Source organism: Coregonus clupeaformis, chromosome 5, assembly GCF_020615455.1.
Source record: "Coregonus clupeaformis isolate EN_2021a chromosome 5, ASM2061545v1, whole genome shotgun sequence".
Classification (NCBI taxonomy): Eukaryota; Metazoa; Chordata; class Actinopteri; order Salmoniformes; family Salmonidae; genus Coregonus; species Coregonus clupeaformis.
In genome coordinates, this window is record NC_059196.1 from 21,726,442 (window position 1) to 21,738,982 (window position 12,541).

The window sequence follows — 12,541 nt, forward strand, 5'->3', positions numbered from 1 at the left end:
CTTCTCTGTGTCACGGAGGCTCTCCGCACTGCCAAAGCTAACTCTCTCTCCTCTGCTCTTATCCTTCTAGACCTATCTGCTGCCTTTGATACTGTGAACCATCAGATCCTCCTCTCCACCCTCTCCGAGTTGGGCATCTCCGGCGCTGCTCACTCTTGGATTGCGTCCTACCTGACAGGTCACTCCTACCAGGTGGCATGGCAAGAATCTGTCTCCGCACCACGTGCCCTCACCACTGGTGTCCCCCAGGGCTCAGTCCTAGGCCCTCTCCTATTCTCTCTATACACCAAGTCACTTGGCTCTGTCATATCCTATCATTGCTACGCAGACGACACACAATTAATTTTCTCCTTTCCCCCTTCTGATAAGCAGGTGGCGAATCGCATCTCTGCATGTCTGGCAGACATATCAGTGTGGATGCCGGATCACCACCTCAAGCTGAACCTCGGCAAGACGGAGCTGCTCTTCCTCCCGGGGAAAGACTGCCCTGCTCTTCCTCCCGGGGAAGGACTGCCCGCTCCATGATCTCACCATCACGGTTGACAACTCCATTGTGTCCTCCTCCCAGAGTGCAAAGAACCTTGGCGTGACCCTGGACAACACCCTGTCGTTCTCTGCTAACATCAAAGCGGTGACCCGATCCTGCAGGTTCATGCTCTACAACATTTGCAGAGTACGACCCTACCTTACACAGAAAGCGGCACAGGTCCTAACCAGGCACTTGTCATCTCCCGTCTGGATTACTGCAACTCGCTGTTGGCTGGGCTCCCTGCCTGTGCCATTAAACCCCTGCAACTTATCCAGAACGCTGCAGCCCGTCTGGCGTTCAACCTTCCCAAGTTCTCTCACGTCACTCCAGTTGAAGCTCGCATCTACTACAAAACCATGGTGCTTGTCTACGGAGCTGTGAGGGGAACGGCACCTCGTTACCTTCAGGCTCTGATCAGACCCTACACCCAAACGAGGGCACTACGTTCATCCACCTCTGGCCTGCTAGCCCCCCTACCTCTACGGAAGCACAGTTCCCGCTCAGCCCAGTCAAAGCTATTTGTTGCTCTGGCACCCCAATGGTGGAACAAGCTCCCCCACGAAGCCAGGACAGCGGAGTCACTGACCACCTTCTGGAGACACTTGAAACCCTACCTCTTTAAGGAATACCTGGAATAGTATAATAGTAATCCTTCTACCCCCCCTTTACTACCACTGTCTTTTGTCTAAACTAACACCTGACTTATTTCACCTGCTTGTTTAAAGAAATGTACTTATTGTGATCGAGATGTAGTTGTCCCTGATTGCACTGACTTTGCTCACAGCTGTTTGTTTGAAGAAGTGTACTTACTGTGATCAAGATGTGGTTGTCCCACTGGCTATCCTAAGTTGAATGCACCAATTTGTAAGTCGCTCTGGATAAGAGCATCTGCTAAATGACTTAAATGTACATGTAAATGTAAATGGTTCCCACCGTGAAGCATGGAGGAGGAGGTGTGATGGTGTGGGGTTGCTTTGCTGGTGACACTGTCGTGATTTATTTAGAATTCAAGGCACACTTAACCAGCTTTGCTACCACAGCATTCTACAGCGATACACCATCCCATCTGGTTTGCTCTTAGTGGGACTATCATTTGTTTTTCAACAGGACAATGACCCAAAACACAGGCTTTGTAAGGGCTATTTGACCAAGAAGGAGAGTGATGGAGTGCTGCATCAGATTACCTAATCACCCGACCTCAACACAATTGAGATGGTTTGGGATGAGTTGGATTGCAGAGTGAAGGAAAAGCAGCCAACAAGTGCTCAGCATATGTGGGAACTCCTTCAAGACTGTTGGAAAAGCATTCCTCATGAAGCTGGTTGAGAGAATGCCAAGAGTGTGCAAAGCTGTCATCAAGGCAAAGGGTGGCTACTTTGAAGAATCTCTAATATAAAATATATTTTGATTTGTTTAACACTTTTTTGGTTACTAGATGATTCCATATGTGTTATTTCATAGTTTTGATGTCTTCACTATTATTCAACAATGTAGAAAATAGTAAAAATAAAGAAAAACCCTTGAATGAGAAGGTGTGTCCAAAATGTTGACTGGTACTGTATATATATATATATATATATATATATATATATATATATATATATATATATATATATATATCTCCCCAACAAATATATGGGGGATTGGAAATAATGTTACATTTACATTTTAGTCATTTAGCAGACGCTCTTAACCAGAGCGACTTACAGGAGCAATTAGGGTCAAGTGCCTTGCTCAAGGGCACATTAGCGTCATTTAGCAGACGCTCTTAGCCAGAGCGACTCACAAATTGGTACGTTCACCCTATAGCCAGTGGGATAACCACTTTAATGTTGTCATGCGTCAGTGTGTAGCGGTAGAATGGAGTAGAATGGAGTAGAATGGAGAATGGAGTAGAATGGAGTCAGGCGCAGGACACAGAACTTAGTCAACAATGTTATTTACTTGTCACAAGTAAATAATCATATCTTCCACGCAGGGAAGAAAATACCGACTCACAATGTCAATGACAACAAAACAACGAACAATCACGCACAACACCATGAGGGAACCAGAGGGTAAAATAGGGAATTGGAACCAGGTGTGTGCAATATAGACAAAACAGGTAGAACACAGAAACATAGATCGGTGGCAGCTAGTACTCCGGTGACGACGAACGCCGAAGCCTGCCCGAGCAAGGAGGACGAGCAGTCTCGGCTGAATTCGTGACAAATGTAGACAATTACATTGACGGAAGTTATCTATCTGCAATATTAAGCTGATTTACCCCCTACATTTTTTTTATATATAATAATTATACACTGGCCGCTAGGCACTAGTAGAACATTTTCACATTGTAGGCTATTTTAACAATTTATCTGCAGAACATAGCATTGAAATTAAGATTTGAATTTGAAATAAATATGTCAATTTACCGAGAGGTGGGGTGGAGGCAGGCACTACGTTTTTCATGTTGCTTGAAGAAAATATGACAGAGAATTAACGAAAGTCATACCCATAGCTGCTATAGCATGTTTTTCTGCGATACTACTTTTGATATGGGTGGGGTGGGGGCAGGCGTAATCGGTTGCAAAATGGTGTTACAGGAGCAGAAAGAGAATAAAGCTGGATCCAAAGTGTGTAGCCTAGTAGCCTACAAGATGTTGTCGAACACTGACATATAGACTCTTTAATAATAATATGCTAAACAGATAAACTAAATGCATCCTCCTGATGGTGAAAAATATTTCCTAACATGGATTGCATTTGTTTAGCTCTAGACTTTTTGGGGCCCTAACAGGCCTTGAATTTCCCAGCGGCATCGATGGCCATGGTCGTTCATGACCCCCTAAAATAAATTGCTGCAAAGAAACCACTACTAAAGGACACCAATAATAAGAAGAGACTTGCTTGGGCCAAGAAACACGAGCAATGGACATTAGACCGGTGGAAATCTGTCCTCTGGGAATTTGAGATTTTTGGTTCCAACCGCTGTATGTTTGTGAGACGCAGAGTAGGTGAACGGGTTATCTCCATGTGTGGTTCCCACTGTGAAGCGTGGAGGAGGAGGTGTGATGGTGTGGGGGTGCTTTGCTGCTGACACTGTCGTGATTTATTTAGAATTCAAGGCACACTTAACCATCATGGCTACCACAGCATTCTACAGCGAAACGCCATCCCATCTGGTTTGCGCTTAGTGGCTAAAATAAAACATGCCTTGCGGAAAAAGTGTCCGTTGTGCCCTTGGGTTGAATATAATAATTAAAATTCCCTTCTACCGGCTGCCCATCGCCGTGCTCTGCAGCACCTCTAGCTCACATGGCTCTCTCAGATATCTCAATTCTTATTAGCCAATGCCCATCACGTGATTGGGTCCTTCTCACAGGCACAAGCCTATGTCAATCTACTATCCATTATAGTACAAAAGTTTACCTATTCTATTGGTCAACTTGTCGTTCTTTGCGAGAAATAAATATTCCAAACAGACTCTGGGACGTTGTGGGACGATAGATCCCAAATTCATGCAACCACTGTTGATCTACGATTATATTATAAGCGCAGCAATGCGCACATGGCAGTAGTCTATCCTTCAGAAATTTTTAAAGAGGGAAGATCTAGCATGGGTTGCTAATATAAAAAAGTAACACAATAAAATAACAATAATGAGGCTATAAATCAAATCAAATCAAATTGTATTGGTCACATACACATATTTAGCAGATGTTATTGCGAGTGTAGCGAAATGCTTGTGTTCCTAGCTCCAACAGTGCAGTAGTACAGTGGGGAATAAAGTATTTAGTCAGCCACCAATTGTGCAAGTTCTCCCACTTAAAAAGATGAGAGAGGCCTGTAATTTTCATCATAGGTACACGTCAACTATGACAGACAAATTAAGAAAAAAAAATCCAGAAAATCACATTGTAGGATTTTTAATGAATTTATTTGCAAATTATGGTGGAAAATAAGTATTTGGTCACCAACAAACAAGCAAGATTTCTGGCTCTCACAGACCTGTAACTTCTTCTTTAAGAGGCTCCTCTGTCCTCCACTCGTTACCTGTATTAATGGCACCTGTTTGAACTTGTTATCAGTATAAAAGACACCTGTCCACAACCTCAAACAGTCACACTCCAAACTCCACTATGGCCAAGACCAAAGAGCTGTCAAAGGACACCAGAAACAAAATTGTAGACCTGCACCAGGCTGGGAAGACTGAATCTGCAATAGGTAAGCAGCTTGGTTTGAAGAAATCAACTGTGGGAGCAATTATTAGGAAATGGAAGACATACAAGACCACTGATAATCTCCCTCGATCTGGGGCTCCACGCAAGATCTCACCCCGTGGGGTCAAAATGATCACAAGAACGGTGATCAAAAATCCCAGAACCACACGGGGGGACCTAGTGAATGACCTGCAGAGAGCTGGGACCAAAGTAACAAAGCCTACCATCGGTAACACACTACGCCGCCAGGGACTCAAATCCTGCAGTGCCAGACGTGTCCCCCTGCTTAAGCCAGTACATGTCCAGGCCCGTCTGAAGTTTGCTAGAGTGCATTTGGATGATCCAGAAGAGGATTGGGAGAATGTCATATGGTCAGATGAAACCAAAATATAACTTTTTGGTAAAAACACAACTCGTCGTGTTTGGAGGACAAAGAATGCTGAGTTGCATCCAAAGAACACCATACCTACTGTGAAGCATGGGTGTGGAAACATCATGCTTTGGGGCTGTTTTTCTGCAAAGGGACCAGGACGACTGATCCGTGTAAAGGAAAGAATGAATGGGGCCATGTATCGTGAGATTTTTAGTGAAAACCTCCTTCCATCAGCAAGGGCATTGAAGATGAAACGTGGCTGGGTCTTTCAGCATGACAATGATCCCAAACACACCGCCCGGGCAACGAAGGAGTGGCTTGCGTAAGAAGCATTTCAAGGTCCTGGAGTGGCCTAGCCAGTCTCCAGATCTCAACCCCATAGAAAATCTTTGGAGGGAGTTGAAAGTCCGTGTTGCCCAGCGACAGCCCCAAAACATCACTGCTCTAGAGGAGATCTGCATGGAGGAATGGGCCAAAATACCAGCAACAGTGTGTGAAAACCTTGCGAAGACTTACAGAAAACGTTTGACCTGTGTCATTGCCAACAAAGGGTATATAACAAATTATTGAGAAACTTTTGTTATTGACCAAATACTTATTTTCCAACATAATTTGCAAATAAATTCATTAAAAATCCTACAATGTGATTTTCTGGATTTTTTTTCTCATTTCGTCTGTCATAGTTGACGTGTACCTATGATGAAAATTACAGGCCTCTCTCATCTTTTTAAGTGGGAGAACTTGCACAATTGGTGGCTGACTAAATACTTTTTTCCCCCACTGTATAATATTCCTGAGTTAAGCTGTTTGCTTATTTCTTAGCGCGAATGTGAACATAGGTATGTCTAAAAGGGTATTGTATGGTTGAAATAACCCAGTGAGTGCATAAAATACTAAATTCTTGTCTGTTTCTTTTGTTCTTCTGTGATGTGAGAAACGAGAAGGAGGAGACAGAGAGAGAGGAGGTGCTTACCAGTGCGTCACGCGACAGCGTGTGCTGCCCCGGATCCAGTCCAATTAAGGCCAGTACTGTTCTATCCACAAACTTACTTTCCCTTACAGGATATAATAGATACATTGTGTATGCATAGAATATTTCATGTTGTGACAATTTTACAGGGACTTGGCAACAGACTGATCAATTGATGTAATTGAGAATTGCACATTAGGGTTTTTTGTGTATGGGTTGTTTTGATTAGAGTTGTGATGGAAATCCAGCACTGACATTATTCTGTAAAATTAAGGTAATTGGGTGCTTATTAAGCAATTGGTTTGTGGGTGCTGTAGTGTTGCTGGATTACAGGTCTTTCTTTTTTGGATTGCTCTGAAGTTGACTAGTTTCCTTTCCTTTTCCTGATCGGATGTGGTAAGATTGCCACTAATCAATAATTTGAAAAAAGTAAAAAAAAAATATATATATATATATATATATATATATATTGATTAATTAATTAATTAATTAATTAAAATAAAATAAAAATAGGAGGGATTGATAAGCAACATAGCTAAAAGTTTTTTGGGTTTACAAATTAATTATTTTAAAATAATAATAATAATAAAATAATTCACAATAAAGGAATATAAAAGAGTGGTTACAATGGGGAAAAAGGACATAAAAACTATGAAAGTAATTACTCCTGTTGATGTAATACAAAATAGTAATCCTCTAGTTAATGGTATTGCAAGGTTATCTGGAAAATGGAATAAACGTTGGCCTGACATTGAACAACCATGGCCAGTGGAAGGGACTCTTAACCCAGACATCATCAAGATAATGAAAGTGCTTGTGTCGACGTATAAGGCAGATCAAAAGAAGGGGAAAAAAGGGGAACAACGTAAAGAAAAGAGACAAAGAGAGCTGGGTGTTCTTAAGTTGTTTGAAAATGAGGGACAAAAACTGATAAAAGATACAAAAGATAAAAGAGACAGAGGTATAGAGAAAATGGCTAAAGAGGCGAAGGTAACAGAAAAACTAATGGCAGAAGTCAATACACCTTTCTCACATACGGATTCAGCAAAGAGGCCCCCACCTTACGAGGAAAAAGTAGAGTTTAAGGACGTCTATCCTCAGCTTCCAATGATCATTCAGGAGGGTGATTATTGCATCAGAGATGAAGATGAACGAATAATAGAGAGAGGACAAGCAGAAACGACCATAAAGATGAATCCAAACTCCAAAAGTAAGAAGAAAACGACACGTCTGGAAACTAAGGGTAGAGTGAGGTTCAGGAGGATGGAATTTGAAGATGATGATGATGATGATGATCAGAATGATTCAGAAGAGATCATGGGTGGATATGACCCTGTGATCAGACATAGGTTGGCCAGAGTGGAAAGAAGGGGTGATGGAAGTTGGAAGGAGAAGGATACAAGAGATCCGAGCTCTGATGAGAGTCAAGATGAAGACAGCGATGAAGATTTGGAGATTAAAGGTGCTTCATGTTCAAGAGGATTTTATTCTACAATGACTAGCACAGAAGAAATAGAAAGAGATATAGACCGATGCAAATCATGCTTGGATAAGGTGAATAATTTAGAAGAAGTAAGAGAACTGGAAGAACAACTCAAGAAGCTGAAGATACAGAAGGAGAAACTGCTGAAAAAAGAATCTCAAAAATTGGACAGGAAATACATATTGAGGCCAAGAAAAGGGAACACAAGTAAGAAGATGATGCCAGTGATAATTCGAGGACAGAACCTGAAGTATAAGCCTTTGCAGAATACCGATATGTCAGATGTACTTGAGAAGCTGCCTACTCTTCAAGATGGAGCATATCCTTGGATTTCAAAGTTGGAAGAAATTACGGTGGGAACACAGTCTGCCATAGGAGACATTAAGAGACTTTTGGTAAATCTCCTTGGGATTCCAGGTATGGAAGACATTTTTCAGAGAGCTGGACTTCATCGATATGTGGGGACTGCGGTGACTGATTCTGAATTGTTAGCTGCAAGTAGAAATCGGCTGTGGAGAGCACTGAAAGATACGTTTCCAACAAATGCGCATCCTGACAACATTCTGATTGACCCACTAGGACAACAAGAAAATCCGAGAGCCTATGTGTCAAGAGTTCATCAAGTGTGGAGAAATATTACCGGAAATGATCCAGATGTGAGTCAAATAGAGCAGTCAATTTTGCGAGCTAAACTGCAGATGGGACTGCCCTCACCAGTAAGGAGCAAACTGGCAGAGGTGGTTGGACTTGGAAGCATGACAAAATGTGTCTATACAGATCATATAGCCCATCAAGTGGATCTGTACCGTAAAAAGGAACACAACCAGAAAGAACAGGACCAAGAAACTCTCAGAAAACTCAATCAAATACAACTGGTGGAGAATAAGAAGGCGAAGAAACAGGCTTTGGTTATGCAGAATCAGTGTTCACCAAATCAACAATCACTGCCACAGCTTCAACCGAACCAGTTCCAACCGCAATTGTACCAGCCACCACTAGCGGTGCCAGTTGTTTCATATCCACAGCCAGTTTCTAGACAGACACATAATTGGAGAGGAAGAGGACGAGAAGGCTTAGGAAGAGGAAGAGGAGGAAGATTTAAGCCATACTTCCAGCAATCTTCAGAAGTGTGTTATAATTGTGGACAGGTTGGTCACTTTGCCCATGAGTGTAATGGGCCAGGAGGAAACACCAGAGGGAATTTCAGAGGAAGATACAGGGGCCAGTCAAGATCATCTGAGGACCGGTGAACCCTTATAGGGGCCCGGAGCAAGGATTCTAGAGGTGCCCAGAAGATCCGAAAGGGGGTGTCAGCTGGTAGCGCCAGGACCGGAAAAAGATCCAACAATTGAGGTGAAAGTAAACAACCCGACCATTGGAGGTGATGGCGGATAGCGGAGCTGCTTTCACCTGTGTTCGGCCTAAAGATGCTACACATCTCCCTATGTCCAATCAACTAATTAGGACAATCGGATTTGAGGGAGTGAAACAGCTGATTCCTCTTACGGAACCAACTGAGCTCTGCTATAAAAATCAGAAAATTACAATACCCATACTGGTATCGGAACATACACCTATTGCATTGTTGGGAAGAGATGCATTGTGTAGATTGAACTGTACAATAAAATGTACGCCAGACGGCTGTCTGGTAGAAGTGCCAAAAGAAAAGGTTTACCAATTGTTGATGACGACAGAGATGGATTCTTCTTCAGTATTTTGGATTGGAAATCTCAGTGCAGATTTTTTGAAGCAGGCTAAGATATGGGAGAAATTCATTGTGGCAAACATGCCAGGTGCGAGGCTTCCAGAATATCAATTTCATGGTACGCTCAAGTATTTCAAGAATGCTGCCCAATCGAACTCAGAGGAATGGTTGAGTCATCAACCAAAGAAAGTTCAATTCAGCTCATGTTGCATAATTTTAGGACCACAAGGAGCAGCTATGAAGATAAACACAGACGATTATCTGGATAAAGAATTTGAGATTGAGAAGAGTGTGCCACATGTGACCTTGTTGGTTTCTGAAGGCTATGAGCAGAAGCAAATAGGAGAAATGATGACAGAAGCAGAGAAAGCTGTTTTTGTACCGATGAAAGAGAATTTGGCGATTTGGAGGAGTGAAGATCAGCGATTTCTCAAAATCATGATTTCGGCTCAAGGACAAGGACAGCCACAAGCTGTACGGATGACACATTAATCTATTTGCAGTGCGAAGATGGATTCAGACTCTATGAAAGAGGAGATGTTGCAACAAGTTCCAGAATGTTTGTGGTCTCAACACAGTACCGATATTGGACTTGTGAAATCAGCCCAACCGGTGAAAGTTGAACTTCGACCAGGAACCAGACCTCCTTGGAAGAATCAGCATCCATTGAAAGATGAAGCAATCCAAGGGATCGAACCACAAATTGAAGGACTTTCGAAAGCAGGTGTTTTGAGGACAACAAAAAATCCTCAGAGTAACACACCTTTGTTGCCTTTGAAGAAACCCGATGAGACTTATCATATGGTTCATGATTTGAGAGCAGTGAATGAAGTGGTAACTGATTTTCCAGCAGAAGTGCCAGACCCGCATACCTTGTTAGCCCAAATTCCTCCTGATGCGACACATTTCACAGTGTTAGACTTATGTGGTGCATTTTTTAGTGTTCCACTTAGTGTAGAAAGTCAGGGTTTATTTGGGTTCACGTATAAGGGACAGTTCTATGAGTACAGTAGGTTGCCACAGGGGTACAAGCATAGCCCACACATTTTCAATAAAGTACTGAAGGATGATTTGGTAGGGATAGATCAGATTTTGCAAAGCACTGTCATTCAGTACGTGGATGATATAATTATCTGCTCACAGAATGAGGAAACGTGTCATAAAGACTCAATTAAATTGCTACAGGTATTGGCAGAAAAGGGGCATAAGGTTTCACAGAAACAGTTGCAATATTGCCAGGAGAAGCTTGTTTATTTGGGTCAGAAAATAACACATGGACAGAAGCATTTTGGACAGTCAATTGGAAGCTATTCGTAAGGCGCCGAAGCCTAGAACTGTCAGAGAGATGATGACATTTCTTGGTATTGCTGGTTATTCTTCAGCTTGGGTTGAGAGCTATGCTAGTTTGATGGGACCTTTGAGAGCTATGGTTAAAGATACTGGGAGTGGTCAACTCCATAGCAATCTTTCCTGGACACAGGAAGGCCTTGTGGCATTTGAAATGATAAACAGAGGTTACAGGAGGCACCTGCACTCACACTACCAAACTACTCTAAGAATTTTTTGCTATATGTGTCTACTTCTACTGGAGGTAAATATGCATGTGCAGTTCTTTGTCAGCCGACAGGTACAGGGACGAATCCTTAGCCTATTTCCTACTACTCTACTGCCTATTCAGAAGTAGAACTAGGGCTACCACTGTGCTACAGAGCAATGGTGGGAGTATATTCAATGTATGACAAAGCATCATCTGTTACGATGGGTTACCCAGTAACAATTCTTACCCATCATAGTCTCAGAAATCTTCAGAACTATGGGAAATATACATTGACTATGCCTAGGCTCAGAGACTATAATAGGCTCTTCGAGCAGGAAGATGTCACCCTAGTGAGGTGTGATACAGTGAATCCAGCCGAGAATTTGCCAACTTCAGAGGATGGTGAGCCACATGATTGTGTTCAAGAAGCAGAGAAATACTTGAGGCTTAGATCAGATTTGCAAGCCTTTCCATTACGTGAGGCAGACCTGGAGTATTGGACTGATGGGTCTTGTTATCGTGTGGGAGATAAATTGTGTGCTGGCTATGCAGTAGTTAAAGCCCAAGGAACTGGATTTGTTGTTGAAAAGGCTGAAGTAATACCACAGCCTGCGCCTGCACACTTGCTGCACTTGTGGGGCTAACAGAAGCTTGCTTGTTAGCAGAAGGAAAGCGAGTGACGATATACACTGATTCTGCATATGCACATAGTGTATGTCATTTGTTTGGAGCAGTGTGGAAAGGTCGAGGGTTTAAGAAAACGGATGGTTCTCCAATACAACATCATGCGCAAATAATGAAATTGTTGCATGCTATGATGAAGCCTAAAGAGATAGCGATAGCTAAGTGTGCAGCTCATAAAACTGATGTGTCAAAAGTCACACAAGGGAACAAAGCTGCTAATGAAGCTGCAAAAGTCACACAGGAGCGGACAAATTGGGCAAAGTTTTTCTGGTCACTCATGGAGTGGACTTGGAAGACAAAATTACGCTTAAGGGTGTGATTTTGATGCAGGAAGCTGCTTCTACGATCGACAAACAGTTATGGCTAGACCGAGGTGCCGTCAAAGATGCTACTGGTCTTTGGAGAAACCATGAAGGGTTGATAGTAGCGCCTCTAGACCTATTAGGTCTGATGATTCAGGAAGCACATGGGTTAGCTCATGTTGCAAGGGGGGAGGTTAGGAGAAAGATCACAAAGGAGTATGGTTTTTGGGCACCATATTTGTTTGAACAGGTTGACTATGTCATAGGCAGGTGCACAATCTGTCTGAAAAATTATGTTCGCAGGGGTGTGACTGTTCTTCCTGGTCACATTCCTACACCGAGAGGTCCTATGCGTGAGTTGGTTATCGACTTTGTTGATATGATAAAACCAGTTGATGGGAAAAGATACATGCTGGTGGTTGTAGATAGATTTTCACGATGGCTGGAGGCCTGTCCAACCAAGCGAAAAGACGCTCAATCGGTTGCCAAGTTCTTGTGTAAAGAAGTCATAAGCAGGTGGGGACTTCCCGATCGAATATCCTCAGATAAATAATAATATGCCATTTAGCAGACGCTTTTATCCAAAGCGACTTACAGTCATGCGTGCATACATTTTTGTGTATGGGTGGTCCCGGGGATCGAACCCACTACCTTGGCATTACAAGCGCCGTGCTCTACCAGTTGAGCTACAGAGGACCACCAGATAATAGGAAGGAATTTGTGGATAAATCAGTGAAATTGATGTTGCAAAAATTG